Source organism: Arvicanthis niloticus, chromosome 11 (genome assembly GCF_011762505.2).
Source record: "Arvicanthis niloticus isolate mArvNil1 chromosome 11, mArvNil1.pat.X, whole genome shotgun sequence".
Taxonomy (NCBI): domain Eukaryota; kingdom Metazoa; phylum Chordata; class Mammalia; order Rodentia; family Muridae; genus Arvicanthis; species Arvicanthis niloticus.
The window spans coordinates 16,176,461-16,198,569 of NC_047668.1; the positions used below are offsets into that span (position 1 = coordinate 16,176,461).

The window sequence follows — 22,109 nt, forward strand, 5'->3', positions numbered from 1 at the left end:
AGAAACTCCCAGAATTATATGGATTAGACATGACAGAGGCAGGCCGCCAGAAGACTAGATTCCAGAATTCAAACAAAAAATTATCTTGATACTAAAATTTGCTTTGAGAATTGTATATTGCAGAATACACAGCCTGGGTGTATCTACTCATCAAGTGAGCTGAACAGACCTGCTCTAACCTCTGATGTCCTGGAATTGCAGCTGGATGCAGTGAAGACACAGACGTCAGAGGCTTATCAATTTACTTTTCTCCCTGCCCCTCTTCTAATATCTCAGTGCCCATAATCAGCTTGAAGAAGCTAATGAAGAATCAGCACCCCTATTCCCTGGGCTTGGTGACTGAGGTGGTTAATATTGGGCTGTCTTTCTAGGGAAAAGTAGTGGTTTTGTTGGAACAGGGAGGATTAGCTAGGACTTATTGCATAGCCATAACCTATTGGTAAAAATCTGCATAATTAATATCAAGATGAAGTTATAATTTCTTAAATGGTACAAAATTTACTTTGATTTCAAATTTAAGGTTTTCATTGGTATGAGCTTCTTATTGATATAAAAGTCAGATTAATATTGTTACTCTCATAGGCATTGTACCTATAAAACACATTTAGGAATACAAGGCTTAGACCCAGTCCTTCTTTAAATTTTTAAACTGATTTGAGATGGTTAGCCTGTGAGTTAAGGGCCTATAGCAAATCCATAGCTCTGAGTTTATTATTAGGGTGTTTTCTATATTTTTTTAGCTGAGAGGAGTTAAAAAACAACAGTCCAGATTACCTTACATGGATAGTTGGTTTTCAAAACGTCAGAGGTCCACAGAATTGATGTTACAAACATTTCTGTATTAATGTTTATTTTGATCAGAGACCTGTCTGTTCCTGACAGCCTCCTGTCTTGGATTCTAAGAAGAAATTGAGCATCTTTGAAGTTACTCCAGTTGTGGTGAGACAGCCACTAGACAAGAATTTCCTCCTTTCATCTACAGAAAAATTACTGTCCAGAAAAGGACACACTTGCAGAATAGTTGACTGATTATATCTGCCAAGACAGAGTAATCAGCCCTTAATAATTCTGCATCACTAGGTCTGTCAGATGATCCTGGGCCAGAAGGCTGAAGATCGAATGCTCCAACATTCTGTAGTATAGGGACTGTCCAGGTGCTCAGCGGTCTCTATAATTTGGCTAAGTTTTAGAAGCTATGCTTTGTGCTTCCCATAATTTCAGTTAACTCAGTCATTCTGGATTTCTGATGGGGTTGAAGACTTATAGTCTCATAGCCAATCCCGGCTATTTACTTTGAGAGAAAAGGTTTGGAGGAAGGTTTTCAGCTGACATTCATTTTAAAGCCAAGAAAAAAAGCCAGGTTCAGAATTAAGTCTTTTAGTTAGGAGGGATGACAGAGGTTCTGTTTAGTCAACAAAATGATGGACTGGGTATTAGGTCTATCTTGTATCTTACTGACACAAATTGGTATGGTTATGCTCTAATTGTATTCTAAGAAAAAAGTTTTATTTAACAGGAAGGGTGATATGTAGGAGGAGCTAAGGTGGGAGGAGTAAGGAGAGGAAGATAAGGAGTAAGGGAAGGAAGAGAGAAGAGCTAGGTGACAAGAGTGAGTGTTTGCGTATCCCTGCCAGTCAAAGATAGTTGATATATCTAGGTTGGGTATTGGGTTACACTTCTGATTGATATTGAGCATTACCAAACTTATAAAGCCTTTGATTAACATTTAAAAAATAGTATAAAAGCAAAAAGGAGAAGTGGGGATGGGATAGGGGTTTTCTAGGGAGGAGAAATGAGGAAAGGGGGTGGCATCTGAAATGTAAATAAAATATCCAATAAAGATTTTCACATAAAAAACCTTCTTAAACCTTCCAAATATATTGTATAGTTTAACATTTTTCTTTGTTAATAAAGATGAAAGTTTTTGTGTCTTTCTTTCGAACAAATGTAAATTAGTAACTATTGTGCTCTGGGCTTGGGAATAGATACTACAGACACAGTCCAGCAATGACAGACTGCAAAGTAGCTACTGAAGGGCAGCAGAGCTACTACTGTCCTGTGACCTTAGTTTCCAAGCTATAGCACTGTCTTATATTCTGTTCAAAGATTGTCTCAGCCAATACTTAAAACTACTGTGTCTGGTAGGTATGAATATTATCTTCGTGCTCTGAACAAGATTAATACACATAAAGTACTTGTTCAATCTCACAAGTTTAGAGAGTTGCACTACTGGACATGTTTGTAGTTCACCAAGCACATATTGCTGCTATGATAGAATTACAGAGAACTGTGCAAGCTGGGAAGATCTAAAAGCAGATGACCCAGTTAGCTCCTGGCGGTGCGGGGATGCTTTACAAAGGAGATCACATTTTGGATTTGGCTTGAAAGAAGAAATAGGGAGTATTTACTTGGTGAAGAGGGGAAGGGTATTTTAGGCTCACACACACACACACACACACACACACACACACACACACACACGGCCACGGAGTTATGAAAAGACATGCAAGGTTAAAGAAAAAGGAGTGAATACAGTGGAATGAACAAGGTTTGCATGCTTCAAACCAGAGTTTAGGCATTATTCCATAGGCTGAAGAAAACTAAGAAGTGAGCAGAATAAAAGGTGTGTGTGTGTGTGTGTGTGTGTGTGTGTGTGTGTGTGTGTGTGTGTTTGCACCTGTGTGCGTGTGCACCATAATGTAGAGAGCATACTGGCCTACGTAGTTTTTATAGTCTAGGAGAGATCCAAGGAGCTGACCTGAGACTCTAGTCCTGGAGGTGATCAGGTGTTCAGGCTGGCTGTACTGTGGAGGATGCTAAGAGTGTGCAATGCGGAAGATACATAGGTGCACATGGCTTATAAGCCATGTTAACCCACTAAACATTTTTATGTTTAATACTGTACATAACACATCCCTGAGAAGTTTTCTCTCTTGTTTATGGAGGAGAAGAATTCCGATTTTTCAGACCATCATCCAAGGTCTTACAAGAGGTTGCCAACAGAGCTGGAGTCTATACCTTCCAGCTCTGCCGATCCACACAGCCCATGTCTTTCCAAGGACACACACAGGGAAACTACAGTTTATATTCACTCTGGTTTGCCTTTCCTGCACTTAAATAAGGCAATCCAAGAGCTAGAGCTAAAGTGTTAAAGCAAGAAGCAAACAAGATATAGTAAAGGTCATATAGTAAGCAGATGCATAAAATGTAGGAGGAGTCGGCTTCCTGGAAAAATGTGCCTTCTATTTCACCTTTGCTGGCATGGCGCCACTCTCTTTACTCAAAGGGAAATTTCTAGAGATGCATGTCATTTGCATTTGTGGTTTTGGCAGCTTCTCAGGAAACTCTGGTCTATATAAGACAGTAAAGTAGAAATTATACCTAGTAACCCAACTCCAAGAACAAGGTCATCACAAAATGATTTGAGTAGGCTTCATGGGTGTGTATGTATATTCACACATGTGTGAGTGTGTGGAGGAGCATGGGCAATATTGTTTAGAGAAACCAGGCTACTCTGCTGCCTTTAGAATCTCTTCCCAAGATCACATTCCCATGGCTGAATACCCTCGATATGTTCTCTCATGTTCTCCCAAGCTTCACAATGCTTATACATCCTAACTTATACAAATTGGAAAAGCAGACCCATGGGGTGCAAGCACCGTATAAGCAGTGAGTCTCATGATTTTTATTATTTATACTCATTTGTATAATTAGTTTTCCAATCCAATCAGTTATCAGCGTTGGTATTGTCAAGTGTAGACTCTGAAACCTGATCCGAAGGATCTAGTAGCAACAATCTTATAAACCTTTAATTAAAAAAAAATCTTAGTACGCCTGATTTCAAAACGAAAAGGGATATGATACAGCTCAGTGGTAGAGCGCTTGCATAAAATATGTGAAGCTCTGGGTTCAGTCCCCCAATTCAACACAGAGCAGGCCATTTCTGGTCTGAAAAGAGCACCATTTCACCCACCAGACCTGTTCAAACAGGCTAACCAATATCCTGTGATTTCTCTTCACTTTCCTCCTCTTTTCTTCTTCCTTCCAACAAACATAGTTTAATCCTGATCTCCAATTCATACATGTATCCAACATATGGTTATTAAATACGTCTTTGCTGTCATCCTGTCATCCCATCCCATTGACCGCACCAGGAATCTCTGCTAGCTCTCCAGTCCACTTGAGAGACAGGGTCTGGCATACTGACACAAGCTGGGTCTGTTTAAAAAAAAAAAAAAAAAGTGGGGAAAATAAATGAATCATGAAAGAAGGTTGCCCAGTCCCAAACCTGCACACCCTGCCAGCATGTGCCAGCCTATGCTACACACCCAGGCACTTAAGATACACTTTCCCCCTTGCTGCACCCAGCTTTGTGTGATGCTGTGGTTTGTTTCCACCTTCGACTTCTTTTCTTGTAGCTGTAGAAAAACCCAATCTAGAGGCATTTCGAATGACCATCAAGACTGGGGTGCATGTGGAAGCCCTGCATGGATACCTTCTCATTAGGTTAGAAGCCAAACTGAGAAACATTGACTTCTAGGAATCTGTCCACATACAGTCTACTCCTGCTGAGCCAGAAATCCGTGTCAGCTTGGTGGAGGGCATGACCAGGGAAATGAATCTGGCCTACTCGCACACAGTTCTCTCTGAGATCTTGAGTTCCTCTAAACTGGATCTTTTTGGTTTCCCTAAAATATAGGGAAGAAAACAAGATTAAAAATATCGCTTTATCATATGCAGTTTTATTAAAGGCTCTGTTTTAAAGTGAGGGTATTTCAAGTGAGCCACCACTGTGTGGTCAACATAAAACTGGAGCTGGGATAGAAACTGTCTTTTAAAAGGTAGATTAAACTCTCAGAAAACTCAGTACATATTTTGGCCAGTGACTCAGACTTTCCTTTAAACTAACCCTTTTTCTAGAAGTAATAATGTAAGAAAAATAGATGTTTTGAAATGCATTTCATATTTTTCCTTTCCTCCTCCTACTCATAGAGACTAATGAACAGCAGAATGGCCAGGAGGTGAGAGGCAGGAGGTCAGAGCGGAGACAAGGAGGAGAGCAAAGGACAGAGAGAAGTCACAATGGGCAGTTAGGTCTAAAGCAACATAGAATTCAGTATATTCCCACTCTGCCAGGTGAAAGGAGAGGTGTGGCTATAACAGTGAGGTGAGCACAGGCAAGGACAGTAATCCAAGTTCTGTGTCTTTAACCTGCTAGGCCCAATGCTTGCCAGGGATTTGATATCTATTGTTTCTCAGCGATTCTGCACAAGTAGCATTAGTACTCTTTTTCAAAAGAAGGTCTGGAGTCCTGGTGTGTTCTGTAACTTGCTTAGGTCTACCTAGAAAGGCGGTGGTGCCTGTGTGGGAATCAAATCCAGTGCTCTTCTCTTTTGCCACCTGACTCCTAGGATCTACTGCAAAGCATTGTATCTCCCTCAAATGGGACTATATGATGTTTATGCCAACTTAAGATAGTAAATAATAGCCTAGTAAGACATATCATCAGCCTATAGATATAAACCTTAATGTGTGTAAAACAGAAAGCTGTTTGCCATACACATTTCTGTGACCATCCTTAAAGTTTGAGATTTATTAAGTCTGGGGAGGGGTCTAAAATTTTACTTTTTTAAAAAGAGGGGCATCACTATATAGCCTAGGCTAGCTTTAAATTCACAATATTCTTGCCTCAGCTTGCCTAGTGTTGGGATTACAGACATGTAACACCAGACATGACATCAATCTCTACTTCAGGGATTAATGGAAGCCCCCTCAGTTCACATCACAGGTTGAGGAACAGTGCCACAGACCTTATCTCTAATGGACAGTTCTCAAAGTAGCATTCCCACACACTTCATTCTAAAATATGAGTCAGGTCTTTGAGATGCTCTGGAAACAAAACACTGGTGAGATAAGCCTGGCTCTAGGTAACACTCTGTTGCTAACAATTTAGGAAACATAGAATCCCTTTAAATTTTACAGATCTTTCTTATTTTGTACTTAAAATAAAATGAAGAATTTCTAAAATCCCAGACTTATGATTTTATTTGACAGGATAAAGGCAGTTTTTTAAAATGAGAATCTGCAGAGTCTAAACATTTTGGTGGTAGGATATAAGCAGCAGAAATCAGTTTCTTTATTAACCAATAACAGCAAAACATCATGGGTCTGGAAGAAGGGAATGGGTACCAAAAGATGGAAGCAGCTATAACTTGACCTATATAATTGAGGCAATCTAGTTGTTTGCTTAGCAACCAGTTCTTTCAATCAGGTAATTGTGTCTCTGCCTAGGAGCACTGCTACTGTATAGTATATTAAATCTCACAAATCAGGTTATTGTCCAATCATTTATTCTATTTTCAATGGCATCTTGAAATTGAAAGCTATTTTGAGTCAGCCTTTTAGAGAACTAGAGATAGCCCTTTGTTTATATTAACGTACCCTTAGATATTAAAAACACAGGTTAATAATTGCTGATTTGTGAATTGGACAAATGCCCACAGCATGGCAGATTAGATGGCCAGTATCCACGGAGATGAACTTAATAAGTGAACTGAGTCACACAAATGGAATCGTGGTTGCAGAAGAGAAGGAAGACTGTTGGCAGAAGAGCTGCACCGCATGGTTCTAACACAATGAGAAAAATCATGAAGCTCACAACTGCATTTTCAAAGAGTCACGCACACATTTACTCCCCTTGAACGATTCTTCTTTCTGTCCCTAGGAGGCATTGAATGTGCTTCTTCAAATACAACAATCTGACAAGAGAATGTGGTTGAAGAAGGAGATGAGGGAAAGGCATATGACTGTGAGGAAAATCTGAATCATCAGAAACTGAGGGAGCAACTCACCCTGCTAGGAACCAAGCTGAGCTGCACTACACAACTTGCGGTAATGTTCAGGGAGACACGGATGCCACATTTAGATAGAATGCAATATTTTCTCCATACTTTGTAGTGTAATTTAACAGATCTTATTTTAAAAAGAACTTTCGACTCAATTGATGCTAGTTTTATCTTCAGATCTTTCAATTATGCCAATCCCCCAAAGCACCATCTAAAGTAAACTCGGTGCAGTCACAATCTTACACAGCTTATACCGCATGCAGAGTCACTTAGGGATGAACACTGAAATTATTTTTCATATTTCATAGAGATAAATATACTTTTTCTAAGCAGTTCCTTGCTATTTCCTTCATGAGATTTGGAGGGTTCATAAATTGACTTTGACTTCTTCAGTTTATGATTTCAAAGCATCCGAGAGATATAAGATGGTTTCTGGTAAACAACAGAGTACTGCTACAATCTGTGTACTTGTAAGAGAAGCTCAAAAGTTAAAATGAAAGGATTACTTTTTAGGTCAAGAGTACATTTTTAAAAAATACTCTCTACTAATCTTTAATAGCATCTGAGAATTCTATGACCTAGAAAGCCAAGAACTGGACTTTATTTTCTGACTTATAAAAAGAATTTCAGCTCATAACTTGTGATCCATACACAACTCAAAACATGAACTCAGATGTGAAGCTGAGCCATGAACAGAGTGCTAACTAAGGCATCTTGTGGCTTCATGTTCTCCCTCTCCCTCTGATGTGGATAGAACAGTTCTTTGAGCCTGAAAGGAGCTGGAGAAACGACACCACTTTCTCCATCAAGACAAAGAGAAGATGAATAGATTTCAAGCTTCTATAATAATGACTTTCAGAATTATTGAAATGCAACTTGGCCTGAAAATTGAATTTAATAATCTAATTTCTGAGAGGCTTTCGGCCACTTAAACAACTTTGGGTGTAATTACAGTTTCCGGAAATCCTACTAATGCTGAGGGGCACGCACAAGTACACACACACTGAGAGAGACACAGAGACACAGAGACACAGAGACACAGAGACACAGAGACACAGAGACACAGAGACACAGAGAGATTTGGTGAAACGAAACAAAAGGATAAATTTAAATTTCTTTGAATTGTTTCTATATGTTCAGACTTTTATATTCTAAATAATTCCTCACAGCAATTCCTTGAGGCAATTGTAGTTATATATTTTGTTTTGCAGTTAAAGAAAATGAGACTCTCCCAAAGTTAAACAACTTATCAACAGATTCATAGCTGGTACTGGTAGAATCAGGATTTTACCCAGGCAGCTGTATTCCATTTCTGACATGTTTATGAAATATGGTATGTGTAGCCTGTGTGTGTGTGTGTGTGTGTGTGTGTGTGTGTGTGCGCGCGCACGCTACCTTCCAAAATCAACTTCCTTTCTATTTTCCCAAGGTAACTCTACTCTATAGTTGTGATCCTAGCTCCTGCTGAGTTGTCATTAGCTGTCAAGAAAATGAGGTGGTCATCTGTACAGTCAACAACATAAAACATTTAAAAGAGATTTGAAAAGGGAATGTTTAATTTGTAATACATTGTACCATATTAAAGACAAGCTACTTCACTTGGTACTGTTGGGCCCCATTTTGGCCCCGGTTTGAGCCTTGTGGACAAACCCGAGCCCGTTGCTAATGTAGAGCTTTGCCATTGGCCCTGTCAGTCAACCTGTACCCTCCATCATCCTTCCTCACCTCCTACATCATCTCACCCCAGCAAAAATCCCCCTCCATATGTTCCAAGTTTATATAATCGAGAGGCTGAAGCAATAAAGTTGAGTTCCTGCTTCGACAAGACTCCCCGCCTGGTGTGTTTCAACACTCACCATCCCCTCAGCACTGGAGAGACGTGGCAGGACAGGAACCGCTCTCCTCTTGCCTGGACCTGCCGGCAAGGAGCTGACATGGTACTTCAGGTGTCACACTCTCAGAAGATACACTGCATTCAACTTGTTCTTTTCAATGGGAATTTCCTTAGCTTTATGAAAGCAAGGCTCAGAAGTGTGGGGCTGTGGCTCCTTTTAGAACATGTGTGCATGTGACTATGCATAATCTCTCCTTTGCTTGAGGCAGGGTCTCCTGCTCTTCATCACTGTATGCACTAAGCTAGCTGGATTGTACCTTATAGGATCCACCCACCTGTCTCATCTTGTCATAAGCTCTCAAGGACTATGGATACAAGCTACCGCATCCCACTTTATGTAGTTCTGGGGATCTGAACTCTGATCCTCATATTTTAATGACAAACACTTGAGCCACAGAACCATCTCCCTCCCTTGTTATGGTTCCCATGAAGAGATTCCAAGTCTTAATGTTAGCAGTTGAGGGGAATGGGGAAGCTCTGCTTAGAATTTACAAGAAGTGGCCACAAGACAGAATCTGTATTCACATCACTGCCTTGATGTGCCTGCAAGAAACATCACCATCTGTAACTGGAAAGCTTGGCCCAGAATGAACTTGTCAGTAGTGGACCCTCATCTCTCATGTTGGGTGGGGATAAAGGGGCTTGAGTAGAGACGCTAAGGACTCCCAGAAACCCATGCAAATCCAAGCATCTTAAGGGCACAGCCAGCTAGAGGACACTTGCTCTCCTAGGCTCCCCACTGGGCACTGCAGTTTTTTGTATTATCTGCTCTCATACATATCTCACGCCTTGGCACAGTGACAATGACCAAGATCTCTTATTTTCAATTTATTTGAAGCTTAAGGTCAAAACAGTCAAAGAAGTTGGTGGGAAACCCTGGGAAGGCTAAAAAAGATTTTTAATAAACCATGCGATGTCTAAAATTCCTAAAATTACAAGTGTCTTTTCAAAATTATCCCCCATTAATAATCACATTCTTACTCTCTACAAAGTCCATCCTATATTTCATAAATCATTTTATTATTTCCTTATTGGATCATGGTTACTCCTGAACCTGTGGTCAGATTAGAAGGTTTGGCAGATGGCACTTTCAATTTAAATGGATTTTTATGCCATTAAAAAGAATGTTTGCTCTGCCTAAGAAAAGCATTGACTCTAAAAGTCACAGGTTCCAGGCCGTTTCCTGTGGGATTTTCTTCCACCATCCTTCCAATTAGTCAGTCAAAGTGATGTTTCTCTAAACAGAGTCATTTATCTCTCTCTGGAGGGTTGCCTTCTATCCCAACCAAGAAAGAAGATATTGGAAAATAAAGAAAGCTCTCTATATGCCTGCTCCCCCAGTACAATATTTATGATTAATCACAGTGCCTCAGTGAGTGACAAGAGAAAAAAAAAACACTGTTTCCTTGTTCGTCTCGAATAGAAAACCATTTGTTGCAGCTTGAGTCGGAGCCAACTTCCATTGTTTTGGCAATAATTAGTCAAATTATACCAATCACTAGTAATAATAACAGAAATTGTATAATTGTAATTTAGACCGATGACCTTGGACTTTTGAAAAATAGAATGTTGGGGTACTGCCTTGCATAATATATCATTACAATTCTATACCGCTAAACACGAAGGTTTTATATTAGTTGATTAATTTACAGTACCTTTGACATAAACTCTAAATGTAACAAAATTATGTTAAGTTCCACAAAATGCTCAAGAAGCACTTTAGTTTAAACCAGTCAGTACATTATTCAAATAAAACAAGACCGTCATACAAACAACAACCTTTGATATTTCACAAATATAGACTGACTTGGCAGAAAACATCTCGATTGCAGTGTTTCTGAGAATTGGCTCTGGTTCAAACTATTGACCGATTAAAGCAAATCAACATCGTTTCTAGTCAGATGTTGAAACCGTTCTACACACACTGTCAGTGGAGTTCACTGTGAGTAACAGAATGAGCCCATGTGCTTACAAAAACAAACCTCAAGCTGGATGTTTCACATCAACCGAAAGATGGATAAAAGACTCTTCCAGCACAGTAGGCAAATTTCCCCTTTAATAAGCAGCCAGGAAAAAGCAATATTTCAGTGTTTGCTTTCCTTCCTCTGAGGGAGAAGGTTTCACTGGGACTTACTTTACTTTCTTTTTACTCTGTCCTATTTTCTTGGCTCTCACAGTCAGCTCCAGTAGCAACCACGACAATACCACTTTGCACTTGCCCAAAGCGCCTTTTCTCTAAAACTCTCAGCTGTGGTCTATGCGAGGAGAGTATAAAACAGGGGAAACGACGAAAACATCCAAGTTCATCCTCTCATACAAATGTTTGAGAGACCTAGAATCATATTAACTCAAGGCAGGGACCGGAGGAGCTCCCGCTCCCTCCCCCCTCCACTCCTCCCCCTCCGTCCCGATAAAAACCCAAACAAATGAGCAAACAAAGTGTCTGAAAAAAAATGTTTAGTAGCAATGAGGCCTCGGGTAAGACTGGCCATTATCTTGAGCTCTGTCCCACATATAAAACAGAGCACGCCTTCACGAAGATGTGAAGAGTAACCAGCTGGAATCTCTTAAAGCAAAACTGGGGGGAGGGGGGTGCCCAGACTTTCAAATTTTTAAAAATAAGTCTGAAGTGGGTAGCTAGAAACTGGAATTCTGGAATAGTGGCTGCTTTCAATTTTATCATATTTTTATTAAAAAATGAAAAGGCTCACTTGTTTAGGGAAGACACATCTCAAAATTAAAATGTTTTTGAAAATAAAAAGAGAACATTGTTGATGCTCCATCTCCAGAAATTTTTGTTAATGAAAGAATGTTCTTTAAAATGTCTAAGCTCTCTGTTGTAGGTTTAAGACGGTTATGAGACACGGCATTAGAAACTCTTAGGAACCTAGCGCCTGAATTCTAGAGACCTCCTTTCTCTCTATTCTTGGCAGTGAGAATGGCCTTCAAACGTAGAGCAGTTTCCTCTTCATATTCTGCTAAAGATGCAATTTTTTTTTCAGGGTTTATCAGCTAATTAGAGGAGCTGGTTTGTGTGGGCTGGAAATTTCTCATCTCTCAGTCCAGATTTTGAATCTAGCGAACTTGAAATAAAATACACATAATAACTGCCTACTCCTTCAGCAAAAGAAACATAGAAAAGAGAAAGGCAAATATGCTGAAGTGTGTGTGTGTGTGTGTGTGTGTGTGTGTGTGTGTGTCCCGATGAGAGCCAGAAGAATTTGTTAGATATCCTAGATATGGAGTTACTGGTAGTTGTGAGTTTCCCAGCATAGGTGCTTGTAAGCTTAGGTCCTCTGGAGGAACAGCAACTGCTCTTAACCACTCAGCAATCGTTCAAGCCCCATGAGCTTTTATTATAAACATCTAATTCTTCTAGATTTTAGAAAATATGAATTTTCAAAAAATATTGCCAATTAGTGTATATGTAATATGATATTATTTTCTTTAAGCAGACACAACAAATCAAGTACAACAGATATAAGAAGAGGGTATATCATGACAAAGATTTCTCCTAGGAATACAAGACTGGCTGAATACTGGAAAAATCCATCAATACACACGCTTATCTCAATATTTATACACAATGCTTTCAGTAAGCAACAAATAAATGAATGAATGAGTAAATAAAATGTCTTCAGGCAATAAAGAGCACTATACTAGACCTTCACCTATCATCATATTAAATGCTAAAAGAGCAGACTTTTTTTTCTCCCTATAAGCAAGAATATAATAAAGATATGTGCTCTCATCACTCCACTTAGCATCCTACTGAAGGTCTTAGCGAATACACAATAGTAGACAATAGAAATGCAGGTGAATAGAAAATAAGTAAAATGTTCTCTAATTGAACATAAATGGAGGCATCAACAACGTTAATTATTAGGATAATGCTAATTAAAACTATACTCACACATACAATTACAGTAGTTTAAAGCACAGATAAGGTATTAGTTGGTGTGCGGAGTAACAGAACCCTGTTGGTGGTGGTGGAAAGAAATATTGGTGGACCAATTCTAAACACTACAACAGAAAAGCAGGTGAGTGGTTACCACTGTTGGGGCTGGCACCTTGGGGAGGGGCTGAAGATAAAGCCATGAATGTCAATTTTGACAACGATGTAATCATTTAAGTGTCAAAGAGTAACAAACCCAAAGTATGAAGGTTCTCTAGGTCTCTACTGTACATATAAAAAGTGAGCTGGCACACACACAGGGATAAAAAAAAATAGAGAAAACTGAAACAGTATGTACCAACATAAGAGCATCAATCATCTCCTTAATGTATATTTCAGAAGATTAAATTTGCGTCCCAGTCTCTTTCTGAGATTTTAAAATAATCCCTGATCAGCCTGTGTGGTGGTTTGAATATCCTTGGCCCATAGGGAGTGGCACTGTTGGGAGGTCTGGCCTTGTTGGAGGAAGTGTGTCAATGTGGGGGGTGGGCTCTGAGACCTTCCTCCTAAGCTGCTTGCAAGACTGTCTTCTATCTAAGACAGATTGCATTGCTTTTGCTTCTTAGAGAAAAAAAAAAGTCACATTGTTTCTATCTGTTTATCTGAGCTCCTAGACCTGGGCAAGAGTGCAAATACTTCTCAGAGGCCTTTAGAGTCCGGTCTTGCTCTTCTTGCCCCCCTCTGTCGGTAAGAGTTTCCGCATGGCAGTGCTCATTTAAAGAAGCTGGGTTGATTGATTGATTAACACCCACTCTGTTGTTTCTCCAGTCTAGTTCTGACACAGTAAGCCTGGGCCAAAACTGACTGAGCTGTTATTACAAGCCAGGCACTGCTAGGAGCTCTGTAGAATTTCTTACACAATCGTAGCACTTTGGATGATACACCTTTTCAGCCCTCAATTTAGAGATGATCATGGTCAAGTTGGGTAAGTCCAGCATCCAAAATTATAAACATCTTGGTGACGTGAGGTGTTGGGAAACATGGCATCTGAGAGAAAGCTGTCTTCTAAAGTTCTAAAGCTTGGTTTGCTGCTCGTTAGCCGTGTAACATTGGAAACATTGCCTAACCTCCCAGAGCCTGTTCTTACCTCTCTTTCTGTCATAGGGACTTTCAGTTCACACCAAGAGGACTGCCTAACTGCCCAGTGACCGCACCAGGCTCTTGCTACTAGTTCACTGCTCTCTGATTTCCTCACCCGAGTATATCTTTCTTCCCTTCTCTTTTCTCCTTATCATTCTCTATCCAACAAGGCTCAGCCTAAGACTCTGGATCTAAAACAATGTTGCTTTATATATCCCTTTGTAGTTAGATGATCATTAATAATTCTACAAACATTAATTTTACCGTCAAGATGTATGGTTATTTACATTTTAATTATCATTTGTTTGATTGGGTTTAGCTATTTGTTTCTGGAGACATGGTCTAGCTTTGTAGCTCAAGCTAACCTCAGATTGTGGCAGTCTTCCTGCCCTGGCCTCCCAAGTAGTAGGGATATAGGCATGCACCATCATGCCGTTTGATTATTTTTAAATGGAAGTGAATAGGATGAAACAAAGTTCAAAATGATGTTTTTCATTTGCACTAGGCGTATTTCAGGATTGGGCAGCACCAATATAGTCTGTGTCCTTTACTCTCCATGTCCTATGGAAGAATGCTCCTCTAATATGTAAAACCGAATATGGAAGCCCAATAGTATTTAACAGTGACAGCGTAGGAGTGACAGCATAGGAGAAACTCAGATTCGTACTGTGTTTTGCCTGGATGAGTCATCATTTGATGAGAAAAATAACATGAGCCTAAGCTACAAAATAGTAACTGATTAAATTACATATGCAATGGTAACTTTGGTTGCAAAAGATCAAATTTGGTTTTTTTCTTTCTTTTTTTTTTTTTTTTGTTTGTTTGTTTGTTTTTTCGAGACAGGGTTTCTCTGTATAGCCCTGGCTGTCCTGGAACTCACTCTGTAGACCAGGCTGGCCTTGAACTCAGAAATCCGCCTGCCTCTGCTTCCCAAGTGCTGGGATTAAAGGCGTGCGCCACCACTGCCCTGCTGAAGATCAAGTTTCTAAAGAGCCAGACCATTTCCACCTTTCAAAAAAAAAAAAGAAACAAAATAGTTATTCTGCCAATGATGTCTTCAGTTACAAGGTGATGTCTTCTGTGACACATGCAATTACACAGGATCTTAGACGTGGAAGTGCATATGTGAAATACTCTCCCGTAAAACCTTCCGTAAAACAACGCTGCTAATACAACAATCAGTTTACCTAATTGTAAAGGTGACTAAGGTCAAGTGATTTAGCCAAGATCACCTTGCAGCATCACTACTGGACCCAAGTGTCCGTGGATACCTGAGCCCCTACGTTAGCCCCTCTTCGTGGAATTACTGAAGCTCAAAATCCCTCCCATACCCTTAGGGCATTTTATACCCACTAATGATAGCACTTATTCTGAGTGCCTACAATTGGAAAGCTCTCTGCGAGAGTGGAAGCTGAGGCCAATGAAACCCCCGCCCCCCAACTCTGTTACATAAACAGCTCTGGGCCACTGGAGTTGCTGCAGACAGGAGAGGACTCACACACAATAAAACCAGACCAAGCTTCTACCATTCCACTAACTCTGCTGCAGGCAAGCATATTGTTAAGAAATGACATAAAATTGGTAAATCTGCATTCCTACCTCCACCCCCACCATATGCTAAGAGGTTTCTCCAAATGATAACACACACAAAAATCCATATCTCAGACCGGAGGGAGCTGGGAAAATGGCTTCGGGGATATGATGATTGAGATACTCGTACAAGATAAATTGCTTTTTGATAATTAGATTTGAGGCAATTTTTTCCTCTTCTGACTCCATTGTTTAGTATAATTCAGAAAGGACTTAAAATTCCAAGGAGATAAATGTCTTCTCGACATGCTCAATCTCTTTACAATTATATCCAAGGAAACTCAATAAAAAAATTCATAAAATTTATTTGATGGGCTTATTTGCCAAATATTTTCAATATTCAAGTGGTTCATTTTTTAAACCAAACTACAATGAAGACTTGAAGAAGAAAGTTAATCCAGAGCACACCGTCATTAACACGCTAAAAGAAAGAAAGGGGGAGAGATAACACATTTCAACAAATGAAATCAGCAAAATGAACCTGATTTTATGTTTTAAGTATTCCCAGATAGGCCCTAGAGTCATAGTATAAATAACCGGTCCCAGCTGCTAAAACAGAAATTTAACAAGGCACAAGATTAAAGTGCATGTATACTGTGTTAACCTCACTCTCATTCATTAAAATGCTTTCCACTGGCCTTATACGTCAGGTTCGCCATGATTTCTTAACTAGCAGCCTTTCCTTACTGCAGCAAACCTACCTGGCTTCGCATGCTTGTGCTGACATTTTGATATACTAGTACACCAGGTCAACTGAGAACCAGCATGAGAGTAATCTGCAGCCAACACTCATAGTTTTAAGGGAGAAGTAAAGGAATAACACAGAGCATTTGGGGATGAGAAAATCAACAGTACCAACAAAAACTTAAGGCAGGCTCTTTGCTTGGTCCATGTGGAAGCTTATTCCGTCTGCAGCCCCAAGAGGCATGTTCATTACAGATATTTGGGTGGCTACTATGCACTTATAAGTGAGTACATACCATGCATGTCCTCTTGGGTCCAGGTTACCTCACTCAGGATGGTATTTTCAAGTTCCAACCTTTTGCCTGCAAAATTCATGATGTTTTGGTTTTTAATGGAATACCCATGCCATCCTCCACAGACCCAAAGAAACTGAACCAGAAGGAAGGCCTAAGTGAGGATGTTTGAATCTCACTGAGAAGGGGAAACAAAATAGTCATAGGAGGCAGATGGAGGGAGGGAACTGGGTGGGAGAGGGGATGGGGATAGGGATGGGGATAGGGCGTGTGGTTTAGGATCAGGTGTGGGAAGAGATGGGGAAGGTAACTAGATGACCGTGAGAGTGAATGGAAATCTGCAACTGGTGGGCATGGGGAGGTTGGGGGTATTTTGAGGATGTGGAGGAGACTTGGGAGAGGGGAGTCATCCAAGAATCAATGGGGGTGACTGGAGCCGTGACTCACAGCATTGGGGATAGCATGTTGTCCTCTGAGAGGCTCCACCCAGCAGCTGATTCAGACATCCACAGCCAAACAGTGGATGGAGCTTGGGGATTCGTAAGGAAGATTTTTGGGGGACATAGGAACTCCACAAGAAGACCAACAGAGTCAACTGCCCTGGATCCTTGGCGCTCTCAGAGACTGAACCACCAACCAAAGAGCACACATGGGCTGGACCTAGCCCCCACTACATACATATGTAGCAGATGTGCAGCTTGGTTTTCATGTGGGTCCCAAACAACTGGAGCAGGGGCTATTGCAAAAGCTGTTGTCTGTCCTTGGGATATGTTCTTCTAGCTGGGCCGCCATATCTGGTCTCAGTGGGAGAGGATGATGCACCTACCCTTGCAGAGACTTGAAGTGCCAGGGTACTTGGGGGAGCAGGGCACTCCCCGAGAGGAGAAAGGTAGGGGGAGGGGAGAAGGATTGTGAGAAGGAGTAACTGAGAGGAGGGACAGTGAGCAGGATGTAAAGTGAATTTAAAAAGCAAACTTAAAAGTTAAGTCAATAAATGGATATTTTCAATTTTTCATAAACATACATAATAAAGATAACTGAATATGCAAAGAAAAGAAGATATTTGGAGGAAAGGGAAGGATAAAGATTCTGAGGGACATAGAATATGACAAAGAGACACAAGAAGAAGAGCTAGTTTGTGGTGGGATTTCAGTAGAATGATCTATCAGCAAATTCAAGCAAGAGTAAAATGCAGATGATACTCAGTAGACACTGACTTGTTCAGCGTCCCAGTTGTGTGTCCCCTGTTTGTGTGTCACACTGCACTGTGAGTCCTTGCTCAAGGGCTTTCTTCTGAGATACATCCATCCTTGGAGTTCTCACTCATACCTCTCCTGTGATGCTCCTCTCAGAAAGTAAAGAGAGTTGGAACCTCCAAAAGATTCAGGTCATGAAGTTACTACTTATCTGAAACTCATCTGTTGATATCATTACATAACACAGCTGCCCACATTAGTCTAGAAACCTCGCCTTTCTTCAGTTGCTACAAGGGCAACCTCTCCCATCGTGAAGCAGGAAGTCAAGATATTGTAAAGATGATTGAATCTGGGGAACTGGCAGTGGGAAACAAGGGTTTGAGCTGTACAATTGAACAGCTGCTGATGTTGGCTTGGTATTCCGTTAGAATCTATGAAGTATTCCAGTCATCTATGTTTTAAAGAGCAAACCAAAACATTGGCCTTGCCAGCAGTTTTCGATGCATCAGAATCATCTGGAAAAGAATGTGCTGAAACACAGTGCTGGACCCTCCCCAGAGTTTCCAACTCAGTATGTCTAGGAACACGCCATGAAAATCATTGGTCTAAGCAATGCCAAGTATTTAAGACAGGAAAGTTGGAGCTGTGTGTGTGTGTGTGTGGTATGTATGGTGTGTTTGTGTGTGAGTATGTGGGGGGGGGTGTGTGTGCACACACACGCGCGCGTGCGTGCACGTGTTATATTACTAGATACAAAGAAGAAAGAAAATATCCAGTCCTTTCGAATCTTGAATGTGCAGATTCAAAGTGACAGGCCTGAGGAGAGTGACAGGCCTGAGAGGGACAGGCCTGAGGAGAGTGACAGGCCTGAGAGGGACAGGCCTGAGATGGGTCCTTTAATTCTGCATTTCTAACAAACTCTCAGGTTTAATGCTAACCCTAGAATTACACTGATTTTCAGGGTCCTGATATAATATAACTAGGGCAGTGTTTCTATGTCTATACCTTGAGGACTATCAATACCGAAATCACAGGGCTAGTTGGGAGTATGGTGGGATTGTTAGAAAGGCAGATTCCTGGTCTACCCCTATATATACTGTGCCAGAAGCTTTAGAGGTGAGGCATATGGTCTTCATGTCAAACAAGAGTTCTGAAATTTGTATATAGGTTGAGAATACTGGCCTGACAGCTGAGGGTGACAGGGAAGAATTTAGGGAGCAGCAATTCGAGGCACTGACCATTGATTATTATGTCTTCATTTTACTGTTTATCTTTTGTAAGCTGTTAATGACATTATCAGAAAAGCTAAAGAGGTTCTTAAAATAGGAGGAAAACTTTTAGTGATCTATGTTGCTCTGTATTAGAAAAAAAAACTCTATAGATAGAAAAAAAAAAAGAAAACTGGAAACTAGACCATCTGTTACATTTTTGACAAATTTAGATAATTTGCATCTTACCTATTCTGTTTTACAGGCGACCGCAAATTGTTGTCTAGAGTTCTTTTGTTAGTAGTAAGTGAAAATGTTTTTGTGACGATTACTTAATATGTTGCTAAATCCAGAAGATAGACGTGATCTGCCAGCAAATGCCATATTGAAGTTTCCTAAACACTACAGAAAATAGAAATTATTTACAGTTAGTATTCAACATTGGCAAACAAGTCATGCTATTAAAGATGGATTTGCATATGTTATATTAGGAGGCATGCAAATGTATGTGCAAAACTAGGCATAATTAATCATTTCTACCAATGATGAATACCCCATTGCCCAGCTTTGCCATCCATTCCCCATCCCTTTCTTTGGGGCACAGATGTATATTTACAACCCCCTAGGATCTCAACATATGTGCAGTAGCTTTCTCTTCACCCCCAATTTTTGTGCTAACACCTACGCTTGAAGGACTGAAACACTTGGAAATGATTCCATGTTCTCATCCAAAGACCAAGAAAATAAAAGTTTGAACAGCAGTGAATATAAATCATTGTTTCTAACCCTCGTGCTTATTGTCAGGACCACCTAGAAAGCTTTCTGAAAGGTCAGTCCCCAGCTACCTCTGCATTCAGATTCAGTGAGTCTTGAGTAGCCAGGAAACGGAACTTTCTAAAACGGCCTACATTAATCACAAGATCACCCCGACCTCAGCACTACTTGCACAGGCTTTGAGCAGAACCTGGGAAGCATAGTGATACTGTTATTGCTATTTAGTTAATATTAGTTTAGTGTCCTTACACGGCAGACTTTTACTAAGCACTTCACATGCCATACATGTACCCACTTTGCAGATGAGGAATCTAAGACTTGGAGGAGTAATTGTAGCCATGCAGACATTTGGCTTTACCACTGAGTAGGATGAGGGTCATTTACGAAGTTAGGCAAGACATCTAAGTCATTTGAGGATGAGGGGTGTTGGACTAGATGCTGGGTCACAGTCAGCTTCCTTTATGTTTGAACGTTCACTAGTGGAACTGAATTGAACTGAGACAAATGTTTTAGTTCTAAAGTCAAAATGCATTAGGGCACTTCTTTCTCTACCTTAATATTTTGGATCTAAACCACCACTTCACCTATGCTCCCTCATTTCTCATAGAGAAACTCCTTTACAGTCAGCTCTATTCCGTCTCCCATGTTTCCTGCCCAGTTTTCAAAGCAAGTCCCCAAGTTACTCAGTGTTCTTACTGTCCTAGTGTTTGGCCTTAATAGATATGCAATGAACAGCCTTCCTTTCTTGTTCGGAAATAATTTGTTCTTTTCAGAGAGTGTTTTGTTCATATCAGTATGCCAAGTACTTGGGAGGCTTGACTGAGACACCGTGGAAGCTGGAGTTATGGCATATTCTGAAAATGAATATGAACTGCTTTCATTTTGGAGAGATTCTAGAGGGTGTGTGTGTGTGTGTGTGTGTGTGTGTGTGTGTGTGATTGTTCTTTCATATCTAGCCATCCAATCTTCTCAATCACCCACTCATTGATTTTCAAGGAAGGCAAGGTATAGATTCCAAATTTAAATCAGCCGTTAATGTTTTGTTACAACAATATGAACTGGTTTTTATCGTAAATCTATTGAGATAAGTCTTTTGCAGTCCAGTTCATTTCTAGCTCTGCCTCTGAAATATTGGCTGAAAACTGTTTTTGCCCCCAAAGAAGTAGGTAAGAAAGTAGCAAAGGAATGACAGCTGTGGAAATGAGTGCAAGGACGGGAATGTTAAATTTGATTAGAGCAGACTACTGGCATAATAACAGAGACAAAGCTCACATTGTGCTTTGGTTCAAAGATAATGATGAAGACCAAGCTCTTCAACTGGACCTGTGCCCAGCACTGCTTTTGTCCCAAGCTCAGAGAAGCAGTCAAACAGCATGTAACCAATGTGACCTGTAAACAAGGGGTCACAGCAAGGCCACCAGAGTCAACCACATCATAGTGGAGTGGCAGTAAGGGAAAAAATATGGTAGACTTCTAAAGGGGGTTCTGTGCCCTTGGATAGCAAGAGAACAGTTTGCATAAAAGGGAGTTTTTTTCTAGGTCTGAATCCTCTTTTCATAAGGCATTTGTTGCTTGGCAACATGTGGCAGTTTTCACTGGCATCCTAAGGTCTTCTCAAGCATCATCTATACTCCGAGACCTTCCTTCATTTACTACCACACTGTGGCTCACTAAGATTTTATCTGTCACACAGGCTGAACTAAAAGCTCTCACTGTGTGTTCCAAAGGCCTCCTAATGACATGGATGGAACTCTATATGAGTCAGATAAATTGATGAAGGGAAAAATTAACCATTTATATATATCACAGGTAGTTCTCTTAATGAGACCCATTTTTTTGAATGGGAAGTGTTTGTTTTGGTTGTCTTGATGATAAAGTAGGCTGCCTCAGACTGAAGGTGTGTTACTTTTTTCTTTCCACCCTGGGAATGGGGAGGATGATTTTGTCAGCTTGGTTGTAATGAGGCAGAAAAAGAGTCTAGCATAGGATGTCCAGGTAGACCAGATCTCCTCTAAAAGAGAAAGCATCAGACCTTGCCCCTTCCCAGTCATAGATAAACAGCAGTCCTGGACCTGACTGAATTGCAACAGGACAGGTGGATGCTCCCTCTGTCAATGCCCATCCCCTCCCTAGTGACTTTGCATGTCTATGCAAAGAGTCTTGGGTAGCAAATGCTCCTGGTCCAGAGAATTACAGCTTCAAAATATTCTCTCTTCCTCTTAGCAAGGGCCTAGGAATCTTGAATCAATAATTTTAAAGACCAAATGAGATGGCCTATGCTTTCCAATGTGGTTTTCTACCTTACTATGCACACACCCTGCCATTTTCTTTTTGCAACCACCTGATATTAGTTTTCCCATTTAGAACAGAAGATATGGTCTCTTCTTCATCTACTTGAATATTGTGTAATTACTCCACATTTGGTGAACCCGAGGCTATTGAAATTGGTTGGGCACAGATTACAGGGAGGCAAGAAATTGATTTGAGATCTGTGTCAGAGGGTTAGGGGGGTGTCAAAGAAACATTACAATCTTTCAACATCTTCCCATAGAAGTCTCTAACATGTAAGTCACCTTCCCTTTGTCTCAGA

At 40.5% G+C, this 22,109-nt stretch overlaps 1 long non-coding RNA gene across 1 annotated transcript; it reads right to left on the reverse strand.

Moving 5' to 3' along the window:
- Positions 1–3,321: 3,321 nt before the first annotated feature.
- Positions 3,322–19,143, reverse strand: LOC143443952 (uncharacterized). Its single transcript, XR_013113410.1, has 4 exons — positions 18,995–19,143; positions 16,345–16,410; positions 4,496–4,688; positions 3,322–4,218 (listed from the first exon to the last, which is right to left on the reverse strand). It is a non-coding gene; the product is annotated as an uncharacterized LOC143443952 (long non-coding RNA).
- Between the last annotated feature and the right edge of the window lie 2,966 nt (positions 19,144–22,109).